This window comes from Pimephales promelas, chromosome 13 (genome assembly GCF_988280905.1).
Source record: "Pimephales promelas chromosome 13, fPimPro1.hap1.1, whole genome shotgun sequence".
NCBI lineage: Eukaryota > Metazoa > Chordata > Actinopteri > Cypriniformes > Leuciscidae > Pimephales > Pimephales promelas.
In genome coordinates, this window is record NC_142781.1 from 3,610,793 (window position 1) to 3,631,395 (window position 20,603).

Below are 20,603 nucleotides of genomic sequence, written 5' to 3' on the forward strand. Positions count from 1 at the left end.
TCCTCTAATGTTTCAACGCATTCGGATGGCCACACTGGTGAACCCTGCTGGTCAGATTGGAAATGCAATAGTGGAAATGCCACACAAACTTAGGTCAAACATGCATAAACCAAACTTTTACAAACCAATGCAAATGCTATCTTGAAAGTAAAACCTTTCAAATAGAATTAGCTTACCACCCTCAGGTGAGTCTTGAACGGCAGGGTTGGCTTTATCAGCAGTTTCCACGGCAGAGCACGAGCTCATACAAGGTGTTTGTCCGTGGTAAAGAAGAAGGCTCCCCGTCGGGGAATCGAACCCCGGTCTTTCGCGTGACAGGCGGAGATACTGTCCACTACACTAACGAGGACCGGTCGTCACAGCAGTGTCCCTGAGCGGTACGGCATTGTATGCTCAGCCGTTGAGAAGTCAATTAATACTGGACATGCTTTATGGGAGTTATTGTTATTTAAGCCTTTCATTTTGGCCAAGAGGGGCAGGAAGAGGAGCTCTCCCTCTCCTGTGGAGGAATCCACCTGCAATCCAAGGATATGAAGGGTTTGTTCATTTAGCCTCCAGAAAGTTCCTAAAAATCTCATGCGAATTCTAGACACTGGTCTTCCACGTACTACTGGATTCAGGGACATCCTCTTAGACAGGGTTTGCCAGTCATCTGGTGATGGGGCAGATTCTTATTACATTTGCTCCATCCTCTAATGTTTCAACGCATTCGGATGGCCACACTGGTGAACCCTGCTGGTCAGATTGGAAATGCAATAGTGGAAATGCCACACAAACTTAGGTCAAACATGCATAAACCAAACTTTTACAAACCAATGCAAATGCTATCTTGAAAGTAAAACCTTTCAAATAGAATTAGCTTACCACCCTCAGGTGAGTCTTGAACGGCAGGGTTGGCTTTATCAGCAGTTTCCACGGCAGAGCATGAGCTCATACAAGGTGTTTGTCCATGGTAAAGAAGAAGCCTTCCTGTGGAGGAATCTACCTGCAATCCAAGGAGATGAAGGGTTTGTTCATTTAGCCTCCAGAAAGTTCCTAAAAATCTCATGCGAATTCCAGACACTGGTCTTCCACGTACTACTGGATTCAGGGACATCCTCTTAGACAGGGTGTGCCGGTCATCTGGTGATGGGGCAGATTCTTATTACATTTGCTCCATCCTCTAATGTTTCAACGCATTCGGATGGCCACATTGGTGAACCCTGCTGGTCAGATTGGAAATGCAACACTGGAAATGCCACACAAACTCAGGTCAAACATGCATAAACCAACCTTTTACAAACCAATGCAAATGCTATCTTGAAAGTAAAACCTTTCAAATAGAATTAGCTTACCACCCTCAGGTGAGACTTGAACGGCAGGGTTGGCTTTATCAGCAGTTTCCACGGCAGAGCATGAGCTCATACAAGGTGTTTGTCCGTGGTAAAGAAGAAGCCTCCCCGTCGGGGAATCGAACCCCGGTCTTCCGCGTGACAGGTGGAGATACTGTCCACTATACTAACGAGGACCGGTCGTCACAGCAGTGTCCCTGAGCGGTACGGCATTGTATGCTCAGCCGTTGAGAAGTCAATTAATACTGGACATGCTTTATGGGAGTTATTGTTATCTAAGCCTTTCATTTTGGCCAAGAGGGGCAGGAAGAGGAGCTCTCCCTCTCCTGTGGAGGAATCCACCTGCAATCCAAGGATATGAAGGGTTTGTTCATTTAGCCTCCAGAAAGTTCCTAAAAATCTCATGCGAATTCTAGACACTGGTCTTCCACGTACTACTGGATTCAGGGACATCCTCTTAGACAGGGTTTGCCAGTCATCTGGTGATGGGGCAGATTCTTATTACATTTGCTCCATCCTCTAATGTTTCAACGCATTCGGATAGCCACACTGGTGAACCCTGCTGGTCAGATTGGAAATGCAATAGTGGAAATGCCACACAAACTTAGGTCAAACATGCATAAACCAAACTTTTACAAACCAATGCAAATGCTATCTTGAAAGTAAAACCTTTCAAATAGAATTAGCTTACCACCCTCAGGTGAGTCTTGAACGGCAGGGTTGGCTTTATCAGCAGTTTCCACGGCAGAGCATGAGCTCATACAAGGTGTTTGTCCATGGTAAAGAAGAAGCCTTCCTGTGGAGGAATCTACCTGCAATCCAAGGAGATGAAGGGTTTGTTCATTTAGCCTCCAGAAAGTTCCTAAAAATCTCATGTGAATTCCAGACACTGGTCTTCCACGTACTACTGGATTCAGGGACATCCTCTTAGACAGGGTGTGCCGGTCATCTGGTGATGGGGCAGATTCTTATTACATTTGCTCCATCCTCTAATGTTTCAACGCATTCGGATGGCCACATTGGTGAACCCTGCTGGTCAGATTGGAAATGCAACAGTGGAAATGCCACACAAACTTAGGTCAAACATGCATAAACCAACCTTTTACAAACCAATGCAAATGCTATCTTGAAAGTAAAACCTTTCAAATAGAATTAGCTTACCACCCTCAGGTGAGACTTGAACGGCAGGGTTGGCTTTATCAGCAGTTTCCACGGCAGAGCATGAGCTCATACAAGGTGTTTGTCCGTGGTAAAGAAGAAGCCTCCCCGTCGGGGAATCGAACCCCGGTCTTCCGCGTGACAGGCGGAGATACTGTCCACTATACTAACGAGGACCGGTCGTCACAGGAGTGTCCCTGAGCGGTACGGCATTGTATGCTCAGCCGTTGAGAAGTCAATTAATTCTGGACATGCTTTATGGGAGTTATTGTTATTTAAGCCTTTCATTTTGGCCAAGAGGGGCAGGAAGAGGAGCTCTCCCTCTCCTGTGGAGGAATCCACCTGCAATCCAAGGATATGAAGGGTTTGTTCATTTAGCCTCCAGAAAGTTCCTAAAAATCTCATGCGAATTCTAGACACTGGTCTTCCACGTACTACTGGATTCAGGGACATCCTCTTAGACAGGGTTTGCCAGTCATCTGGTGATGGGGCAGATTCTTATTACATTTGCTCCATCCTCTAATGTTTCAACGCATTCGGATGGCCACACTGGTGAACCCTGCTGGTCAGATTGGAAATGCAATAGTGGAAATGCCACACAAACTTAGGTCAAACATGCATAAACCAAACTTTTACAAACCAATGCAAATGCTATCTTGAAAGTAAAACCTTTCAAATAGAATTAGCTTACCACCCTCAGGTGAGTCTTGAACGGCAGGGTTGGCTTTATCAGCAGTTTCCACGGCAGAGCACGAGCTCATACAAGGTGTTTGTCCGTGGTAAAGAAGAAGCCTCCCCGTCGGGGAATCGAACCCCGGTCTTCCGCGTGACAGGCGGAGATACTGTCCACTATACTAACGAGGACCGGTCGTGTCCCAGAGCAGTACGGCTTTGTGTGCCTCTCCCTCTCCTGTGGAGGAATCCACCTGCAATCCAAGGAGATGAAGGGTTTGTTCATTTAGCCTCCAGAAAGTTCCATTAAAATATCAAGCGAATTCTAGACACTGGTCTTCCACGTACTACTGGATTCAGGGACATCCTCTTAGACAGGGTTTGCCGGTCATCTGGTGATGGGGCAGATTCTTATTACATTTGCTCCATCCTCTAATGTTTCAACGCATTCGGATGGCCACACTGGTGAACCCTGCTGGTCAGATTGGAAATGTAATAGTGGAAATGCCACACAAACTTAGGTCAAACATGCATAAACCAACCTATTACAAACCAATGCAAATGCTATCTTGAAAGTAAAACCTTTCAAATAGAATTAGCTTACCACCCTCAGGTGAGTCTTGAACGGCAGGGTTGGCTTTATCAGCAGTTTCCACGGCAGAGCACGAGCTCATACAAGGTGTTTGTCCGTGGTAAAGAAGAAGCCTCCCTGTCGGGGAATCGAACCCCGGTCTTCCGCGTGACAGGCGGAGATACTGTCCACTATACTAACGAGGACCGGTCGTCACAGCAGTGTCCCTGAGCGGTACGGCATTGTATGCTCAGCCGTTGAGAAGTCAATTAATACTGGACATGCTTTATGGGAGTTATTGTTATTTAAGCCTTTCATTTTGGCCAAGAGGGGCAGGAAGAGGAGCTCTCCCTCTCCTGTGGAGGAATCCACCTGCAATCCAAGGAGATAAAGGGTTTGTTCATTTAGCCTCCAGAAAGTTCCTAAAAACCTCATGCGAATTCTAGACACTGGTCTTCCACGTACTACTGGATTCAGGGACATCCTCTTAGACAGGGTTTACTAACTATACTAACGAGGACCGGTCGTCAAAGCAGTGTCCCTGAGCGGTACGGCATTGTATGCCTCTCCCTCTCCTGTGGAGGAATCCACCTGCAATCCAAGGAGATGAAGGGTTTGTTCATTTAGCCTCCAGAAAGTTCCATTAAAATATCAAGCGAATTCTAGACACTGGTCTTCCACGTACTACTGGATTCAGGGACATCCTCTTAGACAGGGTTTGCCGGTCATCTGGTGATGGGGCAGATTCTTATTACATTTGCTCCATCCTCTAATGGAAATGGCTATATTATTGTTTTAACAAAAAAAGACAAAAAGCTGGGTGGGAGGAGCCTGCACCAGACATTACCCTTGCTGAGCATGGTGGCATGTGTGTGATAGCACATTGTCCCAACGTCTCATGGTTACAGCTCGAGTTTCTCTTCATTCACGCATAAATCTTTCGCCTTTTACTAAAGATTTCCGTGGAGGGGAACGTTTGCGAGTTATTGGTATTTTTGGATGCTCTGCTCACAGTAGAGCTAAATGCCTTTGTTCAAAAACAGAAGACTTTTTGTTTGGAGCTGGGTTTTGGTCAAACCATTGCCACTTTCCCAGTTAACAACTTAAAATCTTGGGTCAGCAGAATGATTGAAAGGTTTACCAATCACAAAAGGGTAGTGTTGGGAGAAACAAAGCTTTTCAAAGCTTTCAACTGATTGCTTTGCAAATTGATTAACTGTTTCAACGCATTCGGAAGGCCACACTGGTGACCCCTGCTGGTCAGATTGGAAATGCAACACTGGAAATGCCACACAAACTCAGGTCAAACATGCATAAACCAACCTTTTACAAACCAATGCAAATGCTATCTTGAAAGTAAAACCTTTCAAATAGAATTAGCTAACCACCCTCAGGTGAGTCTTGAACGGCAGGGTTGGCTTTATCAGCAGTTTCCACAGCAGAGCATGAGCTCATACAAGGTGTTTGTCCGTGGTAAAGAAGAAGCCTCCCCGTCGGGGAATCGAACGCCGGTCTTCCGCGTGACAGGCGGAGATACTGTCCACTATACTAACGAGGACCGGTTGTCACAGCAGTGTCCCTGAGCGGTACGGCATTGTATGCTCAGCCGTTGAGAAGTCAATTAATACTGGACATGCTTTATGGGAGTTATTGTTATTTAAGCCTTTCATTTTGGCCAAGGGGGGCAGGAAGAGGAGCTCTCCCTCTCCTGTGGAGGAATCCACCTGCAATCCAAGGAGATGAAGGGTTTGTTCATTTAGCCTCCAGAAAGTTCCTAAAAACCTCATGCGAATTCTAGACACTGGTCTTCCACGTACTACTGGATTCAGGGACATCCTCTTAGACAGGGTTTGCCGGTCATCTGGTGATGGGGCAGATTCTTATTACATTTGCTCCATCCTCTAATGGAAATGGCTATATTATTGTTTTTAACAAAAAAAAGACAAAAAGCTGGGTGGGAGGAGCCTGCACCAGACATTACCCTTGCTGAGCATGGTGGCATGTGTGTGATAGCACATTGTCCCAACGTCTCATGGTTACAGCTCGAGTTTCTCTTCATTCACGCATAAATCTTTCGCCTTTTACTAAAGATTTCCGTGGAGGGGAACGTTTGCGAGTTATTGATATTTTTGGATGCTCTGCTCACAGTAGAGCTAAATGCCTTTGTTCAAAAACAGAAGACTTTTTGTTTGGAGCTGGGTTTTGGTCAAACCATTGCCACTTTCCCAGTTAACAACTTAAAATCTTGGGTCAGCAGAATGATTGTAAGGTTTACCAATCACAAAAGGGTAGTGTTGGGAGAAACAAAGCTTTTCAAAGCTTTCAACTGATTGATTTGCAAATTGATTAACTGTTTCAACGCATTCGGAAGGCCACACTGGTGACCCCTGCTGGTCAGATTGGAAATGCAACACTGGAAATGCCACACAAACTCAGGTCAAACATGCATAAACCAACCTTTTACAAACCAATGCAAATGCTATCTTGAAAGTAAAACCTTTCAAATAGAATTAGCTAACCACCCTCAGGTGAGTCTTGAACGGCAGGGTTGGCTTTATCAGCAGTTTCCACGGCAGAGCTCGAGCTCATATAAGGTGTTTGTCCGTGGTAAAGAAGAAGCCTCCCCGTCGGGGAATCGAACCCCGGTCTTTCGCGTGACAGGCAGAGATACTGTCCACTATACTAACGAGGACCGGTCGTCAAAGAAGTGTCCCTGAGCGGTACGGCATTGTATGCCTCTCCCTCTCCTGTGGAGGAATCCACCTGCAATCCAAGGAGATGAAGGGTTTGTTCATTTAGCCTCCAGAAAGTTCCATTAAAATATCAAGCGAATTCTAGACACTGGTCTTCCACGTACTACTGGATTCAGGGACATCCTCTTAGACAGGGTTTGCCGGTCATCTGGTGATGGGGCAGATTCTTATTACATTTGCTCCATCCTCTAATGGAAATGGCTATTCGGTTGTTAAGTCTGATGTCACGCGTGACGTTTAGCCTCTTCCGGGTCCAAGCGCTCCGCTCGTCCATATCTAATTAACGTTACAATGGCGGAACCTGTTAATTTATTTACAATCACGTCCTACTTTAGTGATGCACCCTTGGCAGTCAAAAAAGGTTTAAACTCTTTTAACTCCAATAGGGTGATTAGTGTAGCTCATCCTTATCAACTGCAGCCATTTTCTCTTTTCTTTCTCATCACAGGGAAAGCGGTAGAATGACAGTTGAATCTGTCACTTGTTTTTTTTTAACTCCGATCTATTTAAACAACATGGGACACGGCAAAAGCGGTAAGCAGATAGAGAGGACCCAGCATTTGGACCCGGAAACAGTATTATCAGAGCGTGATTACGTCACGACTCAACAACCGTATATTATTGTTTTTAACAAAAAAAGACAAAAAGCTGGGTGGGAGGAGCCTGCACCAGACATTACCCTTGCTGAGCATGGTGGCATGTGTGTGATAGCACATTGTCCCAACATCTCATGGTTACAGCTCGAGTTTCTCTTCATTCACGCATAAATCTTTCGCCTTTTACTAAAGATTTCCGTGGAGGGGAATGTTTGCGAGTTATTGGTATTTTTGGATGCTCTGCTCACAGTAGAGCTAAATGCCTTTGTTCAAAAACAGAAGACTTTTTGTTTGGAGCTGGATGGTGGTCAAACCATTGCCACTTTCCCAGTTCACAACTTCAAATCTTGGGTCAGCAGAATGATTGTAAGGTTTACCAATCACAAAAGGGTAGTGTTGGGAGAAACAAAGCTTTTCAAAGCTTTCAACTGATTGCTTTGCAAATTGATTAACTGTTTCAACGCATTCGGAAGGCCACACTGGTGACCCCTGCTGGTCAGATTGGAAATGCAACACTGGAAATGCCACACAAACTCAGGTCAAACATGCATAAACCAACCTTTTACAAACCAATGCAAATGCTATCTTGAAAGTAAAACCTTTCAAATAGAATTAGCTTACCACCCTCAGGTGAGACTTGAACGGCAGGGTTGGCTTTATCAGCAGTTTCCACGGCAGAGCATGAGCTCATACAAGGTGTTTGTCCGTGGTAAAGAAGAAGCCTCCCCATCGGGGAATCGAACCCCAGTCTTCCGCGTGACAGGCGGAGATACTGTCCACTATACTAACGAGGACCGGTCGTCACAGCAGTGTCCCTGAGCGGTACGGCATTGTATGCTCAGCCGTTGAGAAGTCAATTAATACTGGACATGCTTTATGGGAGTTATTGTTATCTAAGCCTTTCATTTTGGCCAAGAGGGGCAGGAAGAGGAGCTCTCCCTCTCCTGTGGAGGAATCCACCTGCAATCCAAGGATATGAAGGGTTTGTTCATTTAGCCTCCAGAAAGTTCCTAAAAATCTCATGCGAATTCCAGACACTGGTCTTCCACGTATTACTGGATTCAGGGACATCCTCTTAGACAGGGTGTGCCGGTCATCTGGTGATCGGGCAGATTCTTATTACATTTGCTCCATCCTCTAATGTTTCAACGCATTCGGATGGCCACACTGGTGACCCCTGCTGGTCAGATTGGAAATGCAATAGTGGAAATGCCACACAAACTTAGGTCAAACATGCATAAACCAAACTTTTACAAACCAATGCAAATGCTATCTTGAAAGTAAAACCTTTCAAATAGAATTAGCTTACCACCCTCAGGTGAGTCTTGAACGGCAGGGTTGGCTTTATCAGCAGTTTCCACGGCAGAGCACGAGCTCATACAAGGTGTTTGTCCGTGGTAAAGAAGAAGCATTCCTGTGGAGGAATCTACCTGCAATCCAAGGAGATGAAGGGTTTGTTCATTTAGCCTCCAGAAAGTTCTTAAAAATCTCATGCGAATTCCAGACACTGGTCTTCCACGTACTACTGGATTCAGGGACATCCTCTTAGACAGGGTTTGCAGGTCATCTGGTGATGGGGCAGATTCTTATTACATTTGCTCCATCCTCTAATGTTTCAACGCATTCGGATGGCCACACTGGTGAACCCTGCTGGTCAGATTGGAAATGCAACAGTGGAAATGCCACACAAACTTAGGTCAAACATGCATAAACCAACCTTTTACAAACCAATGCAAATGCTATCTTGAAAGTAAAACCTTTCAAATAGAATTAGCTTACCACCCTCAGGTGAGTCTTGAACGGCAGGGTTGGCTTTATCAGTAGTTTCCACGGCAGAGCATGAGCTCATACAAGGTGTTTGTCCATGGTAAAGAAGAAGCCTTCCTGTGGAGGAATCTACCTGCAATCCAAGGAGATGAAGGGTTTGTTCATTTAGCCTCCAGAAAGTTCCTAAAAATCTCATGCGAATTCCAGACACTGGTCTTCCACGTACTACTGGATTCAGGGACATCCTCTTAGACAGGGTGTGCCGGTCATCTGGTGATCGGGCAGATTCTTATTACATTTGCTCCATCCTCTAATGTTTCAACGCATTCGGATGGCCACATTGGTGAACCCTGCTGGTCAGATTGGAAATGCAACAGTGGAAATGCCACACAAACTTAGGTCAAACATGCATAAACCAACCTTTTACAAACCAATGCAAATGCTATCTTGAAAGTAAAACCTTTCAAATAGAATTAGCTTACCACCCTCAGGTGAGACTTGAACGGCAGGGTTGGCTTTATCAGCAGTTTCCACGGCAGAGCATGAGCTCATACAAGGTGTTTGTCCGTGGTAAAGAAGAAGCCTCCCCGTCGGGGAATCGAACCCCGGTCTTCCGCGTGACAGGCAGAGATACTATCCGCTATACTAACGAGGACCGGTCGTCACAGCAGTGTCCCTGAGCGGTACGGCATTGTATGCTCAGCCGTTGAGAAGTCAATTAATACTGGACATGCTTTATGGGAGTTATTGTTATTTAAGCCTTTCATTTTGGCCAAGAGGGGCAGGAAGAGGAGCTCTCCCTCTCCTGTGGAGGAATCCACCTGCAATCCAAGGATATGAAGGGTTTGTTCATTTAGCCTCCAGAAAGTTCCTAAAAATCTCATGCGAATTATAGACACTGGTCTTCCACGTACTACTGGATTCAGGGACATCCTCTTAGACAGGGTTTGCCAGTCATCTGGTGATGGGGCAGATTCTTATTACATTTGCTCCATCCTCTAATGTTTCAACGCATTCGGATGGCCACACTGGTGAACCCTGCTGGTCAGATTGGAAATGCAATAGTGGAAATGCCACACAAACTTAGGTCAAACATGCATAAACCAAACTTTTACAAACCAATGCAAATGCTATCTTGAAAGTAAAACCTTTCAAATAGAATTAGCTTACCACCCTCAGGTGAGTCTTGAACGGCAGGGTTGGCTTTATCAGCAGTTTCCACGGCAGAGCACGAGCTCATACAAGGTGTTTGTCCGTGGTAAAGAAGAAGCCTCCCCATCGGGGAATCGAACCCCGGTCTTCCGCGTGACAGGCGGAGATACTGTCCACTATACTAACGAGGACCGGTCGTCAAAGCAGTGTCCCTGAGCGGTACGGCTTTGTGTGCCTCTCCCTCTCCTGTGGAGGAATCCACCTGCAATCCAAGGAGATGAAGGGTTTTTTCATTTAGCCTCCAGAAAGTTCCATTAAAATATCAAGCGAATTCTAGACACTGGTCTTCCACGTACTACTGGATTCAGGGACATCCTCTTAGACAGGGTTTGCCGGTCATCTGGTGATGGGGCAGATTCTTATTACATTTGCTCCATCCTCTAATGTTTCAACGCATTCGGATGGCCACACTGGTGAACCCTGCTGGTCAGATTGGAAATGCAATAGTGGAAATGCCACACAAACTTAGGTCAAACATGCATAAACCAACCTATTACAAACCAATGCAAATGCTATCTTGAAAGTAAAACCTTTCAAATAGAATTAGCTTACCACCCTCAGGTGAGTCTTGAACGGCAGGGTTGGCTTTATCAGCAGTTTCCACGGCAGAGCACGAGCTCATACAAGGTGTTTGTCCGTGGTAAAGAAGAAGCCTCCCCGTCGGGGAATCGAACCCCGGTCTTCCACGTGACAGGCGGAGATACTGTCCACTATACTAACGAGGACCGGTCGTCACAGCAGTGTCCCTGAGCGGTACGGCATTGTATGCTCAGCCGTTGAGAAGTCAATTAATACTGGACATGCTTTATGGGAGTTATTGTTATTTAAGCCTTTCATTTTGGCCAAGGGGGGCAGGAAGAGGAGCTTTCCCTCTCCTGTGGAGGAATCCACCTGCAATCCAAGGAGATAAAGGGTTTGTTCATTTAGCCTCCAGAAAGTTCCTAAAAACCTCATGCGAATTCTAGACACTGGTCTTCCACATACTACTGGATTCAGGGACATCCTCTTAGACAGGGTTTACTAACTATACTAACGAGGACCGGTCGTCAAAGCAGTGTCCCTGAGCGGTACGGCATTGTATGCCTCTCCCTCTCCTGTGGAGGAATCCACCTGCAATCCAAGGAGATGAAGGGTTTGTTCATTTAGCCTCCAGAAAGTTCCATTAAAATATCAAGCGAATTCTAGACACTGGTCTTCCACGTACTACTGGATTCAGGGACATCCTCTTAGACAGGGTGTGCCGGTCATCTGGTGATCGGGCAGATTCTTATTACATTTGCTCCATCCTCTAATGTTTCAACGCATTCGGATGGCCACACTGGTGACCCCTGCTGGTCAGATTGGAAATGCAATAGTGGAAATGCCACACAAACTTAGGTCAAACATGCATAAACCAAACTTTTACAAACCAATGCAAATGCTATCTTGAAAGTAAAACCTTTCAAATAGAATTAGCTTACCACCCTCAGGTGAGACTTGAACGGCAGGGTTGGCTTTATCAGCAGTTTCCACGGCAGAGCATGAGCTCATACAAGGTGTTTGTCCGTGGTAAAGAAGAAGCCTCCCCGTCGGGGAATCGAACCCCGGTCTTCCGCGTGACAGGCAGAGATACTATCCGCTATACTAACGAGGACCGGTCGTCACAGCAGTGTCCCTGAGCGGTACGGCATTGTATGCTCAGCCGTTGAGAAGTCAATTAATACTGGACATGCTTTATGGGAGTTATTGTTATTTAAGCCTTTCATTTTGGCCAAGAGGGGCAGGAAGAGGAGCTCTCCCTCTCCTGTGGAGGAATCCACCTGCAATCCAAGGATATGAAGGGTTTGTTCATTTAGCCTCCAGAAAGTTCCTAAAAATCTCATGCGAATTATAGACACTGGTCTTCCACGTACTACTGGATTCAGGGACATCCTCTTAGACAGGGTTTGCCAGTCATCTGGTGATGGGGCAGATTCTTATTACATTTGCTCCATCCTCTAATGTTTCAACGCATTCGGATGGCCACACTGGTGAACCCTGCTGGTCAGATTGGAAATGCAATAGTGGAAATGCCACACAAACTTAGGTCAAACATGCATAAACCAAACTTTTACAAACCAATGCAAATGCTATCTTGAAAGTAAAACCTTTCAAATAGAATTAGCTTACCACCCTCAGGTGAGTCTTGAACGGCAGGGTTGGCTTTATCAGCAGTTTCCACGGCAGAGCACGAGCTCATACAAGGTGTTTGTCCGTGGTAAAGAAGAAGCCTCCCCATCGGGGAATCGAACCCCGGTCTTCCGCGTGACAGGCGGAGATACTGTCCACTATACTAACGAGGACCGGTCGTCAAAGCAGTGTCCCTGAGCGGTACGGCTTTGTGTGCCTCTCCCTCTCCTGTGGAGGAATCCACCTGCAATCCAAGGAGATGAAGGGTTTTTTCATTTAGCCTCCAGAAAGTTCCATTAAAATATCAAGCGAATTCTAGACACTGGTCTTCCACGTACTACTGGATTCAGGGACATCCTCTTAGACAGGGTTTGCCGGTCATCTGGTGATGGGGCAGATTCTTATTACATTTGCTCCATCCTCTAATGTTTCAACGCATTCGGATGGCCACACTGGTGAACCCTGCTGGTCAGATTGGAAATGCAATAGTGGAAATGCCACACAAACTTAGGTCAAACATGCATAAACCAACCTATTACAAACCAATGCAAATGCTATCTTGAAAGTAAAACCTTTCAAATAGAATTAGCTTACCACCCTCAGGTGAGTCTTGAACGGCAGGGTTGGCTTTATCAGCAGTTTCCACGGCAGAGCACGAGCTCATACAAGGTGTTTGTCCGTGGTAAAGAAGAAGCCTCCCCGTCGGGGAATCGAACCCCGGTCTTCCACGTGACAGGCGGAGATACTGTCCACTATACTAACGAGGACCGGTCGTCACAGCAGTGTCCCTGAGCGGTACGGCATTGTATGCTCAGCCGTTGAGAAGTCAATTAATACTGGACATGCTTTATGGGAGTTATTGTTATTTAAGCCTTTCATTTTGGCCAAGGGGGGCAGGAAGAGGAGCTTTCCCTCTCCTGTGGAGGAATCCACCTGCAATCCAAGGAGATAAAGGGTTTGTTCATTTAGCCTCCAGAAAGTTCCTAAAAACCTCATGCGAATTCTAGACACTGGTCTTCCACATACTACTGGATTCAGGGACATCCTCTTAGACAGGGTTTACTAACTATACTAACGAGGACCGGTCGTCAAAGCAGTGTCCCTGAGCGGTACGGCATTGTATGCCTCTCCCTCTCCTGTGGAGGAATCCACCTGCAATCCAAGGAGATGAAGGGTTTGTTCATTTAGCCTCCAGAAAGTTCCATTAAAATATCAAGCGAATTCTAGACACTGGTCTTCCACGTACTACTGGATTCAGGGACATCCTCTTAGACAGGGTGTGCCGGTCATCTGGTGATCGGGCAGATTCTTATTACATTTGCTCCATCCTCTAATGTTTCAACGCATTCGGATGGCCACACTGGTGACCCCTGCTGGTCAGATTGGAAATGCAATAGTGGAAATGCCACACAAACTTAGGTCAAACATGCATAAACCAAACTTTTACAAACCAATGCAAATGCTATCTTGAAAGTAAAACCTTTCAAATAGAATTAGCTTACCACCCTCAGGTGAGTCTTGAACGGCAGGGTTGGCTTTATCAGCAGTTTCCACGGCAGAGCACGAGCTCATACAAGGTGTTTGTCCGTGGTAAAGAAGAAGCATTCCTGTGGAGGAATCTACCTGCAATCCAAGGAGATGAAGGGTTTGTTCATTTAGCCTCCAGAAAGTTCTTAAAAATCTCATGCGAATTCCAGACACTGGTCTTCCACGTACTACTGGATTCAGGGACATCCTCTTAGACAGGGTTTGCAGGTCATCTGGTGATGGGGCAGATTCTTATTACATTTGCTCCATCCTCTAATGTTTCAACGCATTCGGATGGCCACACTGGTGAACCCTGCTGGTCAGATTGGAAATGCAACAGTGGAAATGCCACACAAACTTAGGTCAAACATGCATAAACCAACCTTTTACAAACCAATGCAAATGCTATCTTGAAAGTAAAACCTTTCAAATAGAATTAGCTTACCACCCTCAGGTGAGTCTTGAACGGCAGGGTTGGCTTTATCAGTAGTTTCCACGGCAGAGCATGAGCTCATACAAGGTGTTTGTCCATGGTAAAGAAGAAGCCTTCCTGTGGAGGAATCTACCTGCAATCCAAGGAGATGAAGGGTTTGTTCATTTAGCCTCCAGAAAGTTCCTAAAAATCTCATGCGAATTCCAGACACTGGTCTTCCACGTACTACTGGATTCAGGGACATCCTCTTAGACAGGGTGTGCCGGTCATCTGGTGATCGGGCAGATTCTTATTACATTTGCTCCATCCTCTAATGTTTCAACGCATTCGGATGGCCACATTGGTGAACCCTGCTGGTCAGATTGGAAATGCAACAGTGGAAATGCCACACAAACTTAGGTCAAACATGCATAAACCAACCTTTTACAAACCAATGCAAATGCTATCTTGAAAGTAAAACCTTTCAAATAGAATTAGCTTACCACCCTCAGGTGAGACTTGAACGGCAGGGTTGGCTTTATCAGCAGTTTCCACGGCAGAGCATGAGCTCATACAAGGTGTTTGTCCGTGGTAAAGAAGAAGCCTCCCCGTCGGGGAATCGAACCCCGGTCTTCCGCGTGACAGGCAGAGATACTATCCGCTATACTAACGAGGACCGGTCGTCACAGCAGTGTCCCTGAGCGGTACGGCATTGTATGCTCAGCCGTTGAGAAGTCAATTAATACTGGACATGCTTTATGGGAGTTATTGTTATTTAAGCCTTTCATTTTGGCCAAGAGGGGCAGGAAGAGGAGCTCTCCCTCTCCTGTGGAGGAATCCACCTGCAATCCAAGGATATGAAGGGTTTGTTCATTTAGCCTCCAGAAAGTTCCTAAAAATCTCATGCGAATTATAGACACTGGTCTTCCACGTACTACTGGATTCAGGGACATCCTCTTAGACAGGGTTTGCCAGTCATCTGGTGATGGGGCAGATTCTTATTACATTTGCTCCATCCTCTAATGTTTCAACGCATTCGGATGGCCACACTGGTGAACCCTGCTGGTCAGATTGGAAATGCAATAGTGGAAATGCCACACAAACTTAGGTCAAACATGCATAAACCAAACTTTTACAAACCAATGCAAATGCTATCTTGAAAGTAAAACCTTTCAAATAGAATTAGCTTACCACCCTCAGGTGAGTCTTGAACGGCAGGGTTGGCTTTATCAGCAGTTTCCACGGCAGAGCACGAGCTCATACAAGGTGTTTGTCCGTGGTAAAGAAGAAGCCTCCCCATCGGGGAATCGAACCCCGGTCTTCCGCGTGACAGGCGGAGATACTGTCCACTATACTAACGAGGACCGGTCGTCAAAGCAGTGTCCCTGAGCGGTACGGCTTTGTGTGCCTCTCCCTCTCCTGTGGAGGAATCCACCTGCAATCCAAGGAGATGAAGGGTTTTTTCATTTAGCCTCCAGAAAGTTCCATTAAAATATCAAGCGAATTCTAGACACTGGTCTTCCACGTACTACTGGATTCAGGGACATCCTCTTAGACAGGGTTTGCCGGTCATCTGGTGATGGGGCAGATTCTTATTACATTTGCTCCATCCTCTAATGTTTCAACGCATTCGGATGGCCACACTGGTGAACCCTGCTGGTCAGATTGGAAATGCAATAGTGGAAATGCCACACAAACTTAGGTCAAACATGCATAAACCAACCTATTACAAACCAATGCAAATGCTATCTTGAAAGTAAAACCTTTCAAATAGAATTAGCTTACCACCCTCAGGTGAGTCTTGAACGGCAGGGTTGGCTTTATCAGCAGTTTCCACGGCAGAGCACGAGCTCATACAAGGTGTTTGTCCGTGGTAAAGAAGAAGCCTCCCCGTCGGGGAATCGAACCCCGGTCTTCCACGTGACAGGCGGAGATACTGTCCACTATACTAACGAGGACCGGTCGTCACAGCAGTGTCCCTGAGCGGTACGGCATTGTATGCTCAGCCGTTGAGAAGTCAATTAATACTGGACATGCTTTATGGGAGTTATTGTTATTTAAGCCTTTCATTTTGGCCAAGGGGGGCAGGAAGAGGAGCTTTCCCTCTCCTGTGGAGGAATCCACCTGCAATCCAAGGAGATAAAGGGTTTGTTCATTTAGCCTCCAGAAAGTTCCTAAAAACCTCATGCGAATTCTAGACACTGGTCTTCCACATACTACTGGATTCAGGGACATCCTCTTAGACAGGGTTTACTAACTATACTAACGAGGACCGGTCGTCAAAGCAGTGTCCCTGAGCGGTACGGCATTGTATGCCTCTCCCTCTCCTGTGGAGGAATCCACCTGCAATCCAAGGAGATGAAGGGTTTGTTCATTTAGCCTCCAGAAAGTTCCATTAAAATATCAAGCGAATTCTAGACACTGGTCTTCCACGTACTACTGGATTCAGGGACATCCTCTTAGACAGGGTTTGCCGGTCATCTGGTGATGGGGCAGATTCTTATTACATTTGCTCCATCCTCTAATGGAAATGGCTATATTATTGTTTTTAACAAAAAAAGACAAAAAGCTGGGTGGGAGGAGCCTGCACCAGACATTACCCTTGCTGAGCATGGTGGCATGTGTGTGATAGCACATTGTCCCAACGTCTCATGGTTACAGCTCGAGTTTCTCTTCATTCACGCATAAATCTTTCGCCTTTTACTAAAGATTTCCGTGGAGGGGAACGTTTGCGAGTTATTGGTATTTTTGGATGCTCTGCTCACAGTAGAGCTAAATGCCTTTGTTCAAAAACAGAAGACTTTTTGTTTGGAGCTGGGTTTTGGTCAAACCATTGCCACTTTCCCAGTTCACAACTTCAAATCTTGGGTCAGCAGAATGATTGTAAGGTTTACGAAACACAAAAGGGTAGTGTTGGGAGAAACAAAGCTTTTCAAAGCTTTCAACTGATTGCTTTGCAAATTGATTAACTGTTTCAACGCATTCGGAAGGCCACACTGGTGACCCCTGCTGGTCAGATTGGAAATGCAACACTGGAAATGCCACACAAACTCAGGTCAAACATGCATAAACCAACCTTTTACAAACCAATGCAAATGCTATCTTGAAAGTAAAACCTTTCAAATAGAATTAGCTTACCACCCTCAGGTGAGACTTGAACGGCAGGGTTGGCTTTATCAGCAGTTTTCACGGCAGAGCATGAGCTCATACAAGGTGTTTGTCCGTGGTAAAGAAGAAGCCTCCCCGTCGGGGAATCGAACCCCGGTCTTCCGCGTGACAGGCGGAGATACTGTCCACTATACTAACGAGGACCGGTTGTCACAGCAGTGTCCCTGAGCGGTACGGCATTGTATGCTCAGCCGTTGAGAAGTCAATTAATACTGGACATGCTTTATGGGAGTTATTGTTATCTAAGCCTTTCATTTTGGCCAAGAGGGGCAGGAAGAGGAGCTCTCCCTCTCCTGTGGAGGAATCTACCTGCAATCCAAGGATATGAAGGGTTTGTTCATTTAGCCTCCAGAAAGTTCCTAAAAATCTCATGCGAATTCCAGACACTGGTCTTCCACGTACTACTGGATTCAGGGACATCCTCTTAGACAGGGTGTGCCGGTCATCTGGTGATCGGGCAGATTCTTATTACATTTGCTCCATCCTCTAATGTTTCAACGCATTCGGATGGCCACACTGGTGACCCCTGCTGGTCAGATTGGAAATGCAATAGTGGAAATGCCACACAAACTTAGGTCAAACATGCATAAACCAAACTTTTACAAACCAATGCAAATGCTATCTTGAAAGTAAAACCTTTCAAATAGAATTAGCTTACCACCCTCAGGTGAGTCTTGAACGGCAGGGTTGGCTTTATCAGCAGTTTCCACGGCAGAGCACGAGCTCACCCAAGGTGTTTGTCTGTGGTAAAGAAGAAGCATTCCTGTGGAGGAATCTACCTGCAATCCAAGGAGATGAAGGGTTTGTTCATTTAGCCTCCAGAAAGTTCTTAAAAATCTCATGCGAATTCCAGACACTGGTCTTCCACGTACTACTGGATTCAGGGACATCCTCTTAGACAGGGTTTGCAGGTCATCTGGTGATGGGGCAGATTCTTATTACATTTGCTCCATCCTCTAATGTTTCAACGCATTCGGATGGCCTCACTGGTGAACCCTGCTGGTCAGATTGGAAATGCAACAGTGGAAATGCCACACAAACTTAGGTCAAACATGCATAAACCAACCTTTTACAAACCAATGCAAATGCTATCTTGAAAGTAAAACCTTTCAAATAGAATTAGCTTACCACCCTCAGGTGAGTCTTGAACGGCAGGGTTGGCTTTATCAGTAGTTTCCACGGCAGAGCATGAGCTCATACAAGGTGTTTGTCCATGGTAAAGAAGAAGCCTTCCTGTGGAGGAATCTACCTGCAATCCAAGGATATGAAGGGTTTGTTCATTTAGCCTCCAGAAAGTTCCTAAAAATCTCATGCGAATTCCAGACACTGGTCTTCCACGTACTACTGGATTCAGGGACATCCTCTTAGACAGGGTTTGCCAGTCATCTGGTGATGGGGCAGATTCTTATTACATTTGCTCCATCCTCTAATGTTTCAACGCATTCGGATGGCCACACTGGTGAACCCTGCTGGTCAGATTGGAAATGCAATAGTGGAAATGCCACACAAACTTAGGTCAAACATGCATAAACCAACCTTTTACAAACCAATGCAAATGCTATCTTGAAAGTAAAACCTTTCAAATAGAATTAGCTTACCACCCTCAGGTGAGACTTGAACGGCAGGGTTGGCTTTATCAGCAGTTTCCACGGCAGAGCATGAGCTCATACAAGGTGTTTGTCCGTGGTAAAGAAGAAGCCTCCCCGTCGGGGAATCGAACCCCGGTCTTCCGCGTGACAGGCAGAGATACTGTCCGCTATACTAACGAGGACCGGTCGTCACAGCAGTGTCCCTGAGCGGTACGGCATTGTATGCTCAGCCGTTGAGAAGTCAATTAATACTGGACATGCTTTATGGGAGTTATTGTTATTTAAGCCTTTCATTTTGGCCAAGAGGGGCAGGAAGAGGAGCTCTCCCTCTCCTGTGGAGGAATCCACCTGCAATCCAAGGATATGAAGGGTTTGTTCATTTAGCCTCCAGAAAGTTCCTAAAAATCTCATGCGAATTCTAGACACTGGTCTTCCACGTACTACTGGATTCAGGGACATCCTCTTAGACAGGGTTTGCCAGTCATCTGGTGATGGGGCAGATTCTTATTACATTTGCTCCATCCTCTAATGTTTCAACGCATTCGGATGGCCACACTGGTGAACCCTGCTGGTCAGATTGGAAATGCAATAGTGGAAATGCCACACAAACTTAGGTCAAACATGCATAAACCAAACTTTTACAAACCAATGCAAATGCTATCTTGAAAGTAAAACCTTTCAAATAGAATTAGCTTACCACCCTCAGGTGAGTCTTGAACGGCAGGGTTGGCTTTATCAGCAGTTTCCACGGCAGAGCACGAGCTCATACAAGGTGTTTGTCCGTGGTAAAGAAGAAGCCTCCCCATCGGGGAATCGAACCCCGGTCTTCCGCGTGACAGGCGGAGATACTGTCCACTATACTAACGAGGACCGGTCGTCAAAGCAGTGTCCCTGAGCGGTACGGCTTTGTGTGCCTCTCCCTCTCCTGTGGAGGAATCCACCTGCAATCCAAGGAGATGAAGGGTTTTTTCATTTAGCCTCCAGAAAGTTCCATTAAAATATCAAGCGAATTCTAGACACTGGTCTTCCACGTACTACTGGATTCAGGGACATCCTCTTAGACAGGGTTTGCCGGTCATCTGGTGATGGGGCAGATTCTTATTACATTTGCTCCATCCTCTAATGTTTCAACGCATTCGGATGGCCACACTGGTGAACCCTGCTGGTCAGATTGGAAATGTAATAGTGGAAATGCCACACAAACTTAGGTCAAACATGCATAAACCAACCTATTACAAACCAATGCAAATGCTATCTTGAAAGTAAAACCTTTCAAATAGAATTAGCTTACCACCCTCAGGTGAGTCTTGAACGGCAGGGTTGGCTTTATCAGCAGTTTCCACGGCAGAGCATGAGCTCATACAAGGTGTTTGTCCGTGGTAAAGAAGAAGCCTCCCCGTCGGGGAATCGAACCCCGGTCTTCCGCGTGACAGGCGGAGATACTGTCCACTATACTAACGAGGACCGGTCGTCACAGCAGTGTCCCTGAGCGGTACGGCATTGTATGCTCAGCCGTTGAGAAGTCAATTAATACTGGACATGCTTTATGGGAGTTATTGTTATTTAAGCCTTTCATTTTGGCCAAGAGGGGCAGGAAGAGGAGCTCTCCCTCTCCTGTGGAGGAATCCACCTGCAATCCAAGGAGATAAAGGGTTTGTTCATTTAGCCTCCAGAAAGTTCCTAAAAACCTCATGCGAAT

General features: G+C 46.0%; 8 non-coding genes across 8 annotated transcripts; 4 read left to right on the top strand and 4 right to left on the bottom strand.

The window, feature by feature from the left end:
* Window positions 1–2,593: 2,593 nt before the first annotated feature.
* On the bottom strand, window positions 2,594–2,665 carry trnad-guc (transfer RNA aspartic acid (anticodon GUC)). Its single transcript has one exon. It is a non-coding gene; the product is annotated as a tRNA-Asp (tRNA).
* A 616-nt stretch (window positions 2,666–3,281) lies between these two features.
* On the bottom strand, window positions 3,282–3,353 carry trnad-guc (transfer RNA aspartic acid (anticodon GUC)). The gene has a single exon. It is a non-coding gene; the product is annotated as a tRNA-Asp (tRNA).
* Window positions 3,354–4,637: 1,284 nt separating this feature from the next.
* On the top strand, window positions 4,638–4,753 carry LOC148974419 (U5 spliceosomal RNA). The gene has a single exon (XR_016146143.1). It is a non-coding gene; the product is annotated as a U5 spliceosomal RNA (small nuclear RNA).
* Window positions 4,754–5,771: 1,018 nt separating this feature from the next.
* On the top strand, window positions 5,772–5,887 carry LOC148974420 (U5 spliceosomal RNA). The gene has a single exon (XR_016146136.1). It is a non-coding gene; the product is annotated as a U5 spliceosomal RNA (small nuclear RNA).
* Window positions 5,888–7,223: 1,336 nt separating this feature from the next.
* On the top strand, window positions 7,224–7,338 carry LOC148974421 (U5 spliceosomal RNA). Its single transcript, XR_016146275.1, has one exon. It is a non-coding gene; the product is annotated as a U5 spliceosomal RNA (small nuclear RNA).
* Window positions 7,339–16,805: 9,467 nt separating this feature from the next.
* LOC148974422 (U5 spliceosomal RNA) lies at window positions 16,806–16,921 on the top strand. The gene has a single exon (XR_016146145.1). It is a non-coding gene; the product is annotated as a U5 spliceosomal RNA (small nuclear RNA).
* A 465-nt stretch (window positions 16,922–17,386) lies between these two features.
* On the bottom strand, window positions 17,387–17,458 carry trnad-guc (transfer RNA aspartic acid (anticodon GUC)). The gene has a single exon. It is a non-coding gene; the product is annotated as a tRNA-Asp (tRNA).
* A 2,838-nt stretch (window positions 17,459–20,296) lies between these two features.
* Window positions 20,297–20,368, bottom strand: trnad-guc (transfer RNA aspartic acid (anticodon GUC)). Its single transcript has one exon. It is a non-coding gene; the product is annotated as a tRNA-Asp (tRNA).
* Between the last annotated feature and the right edge of the window lie 235 nt (window positions 20,369–20,603).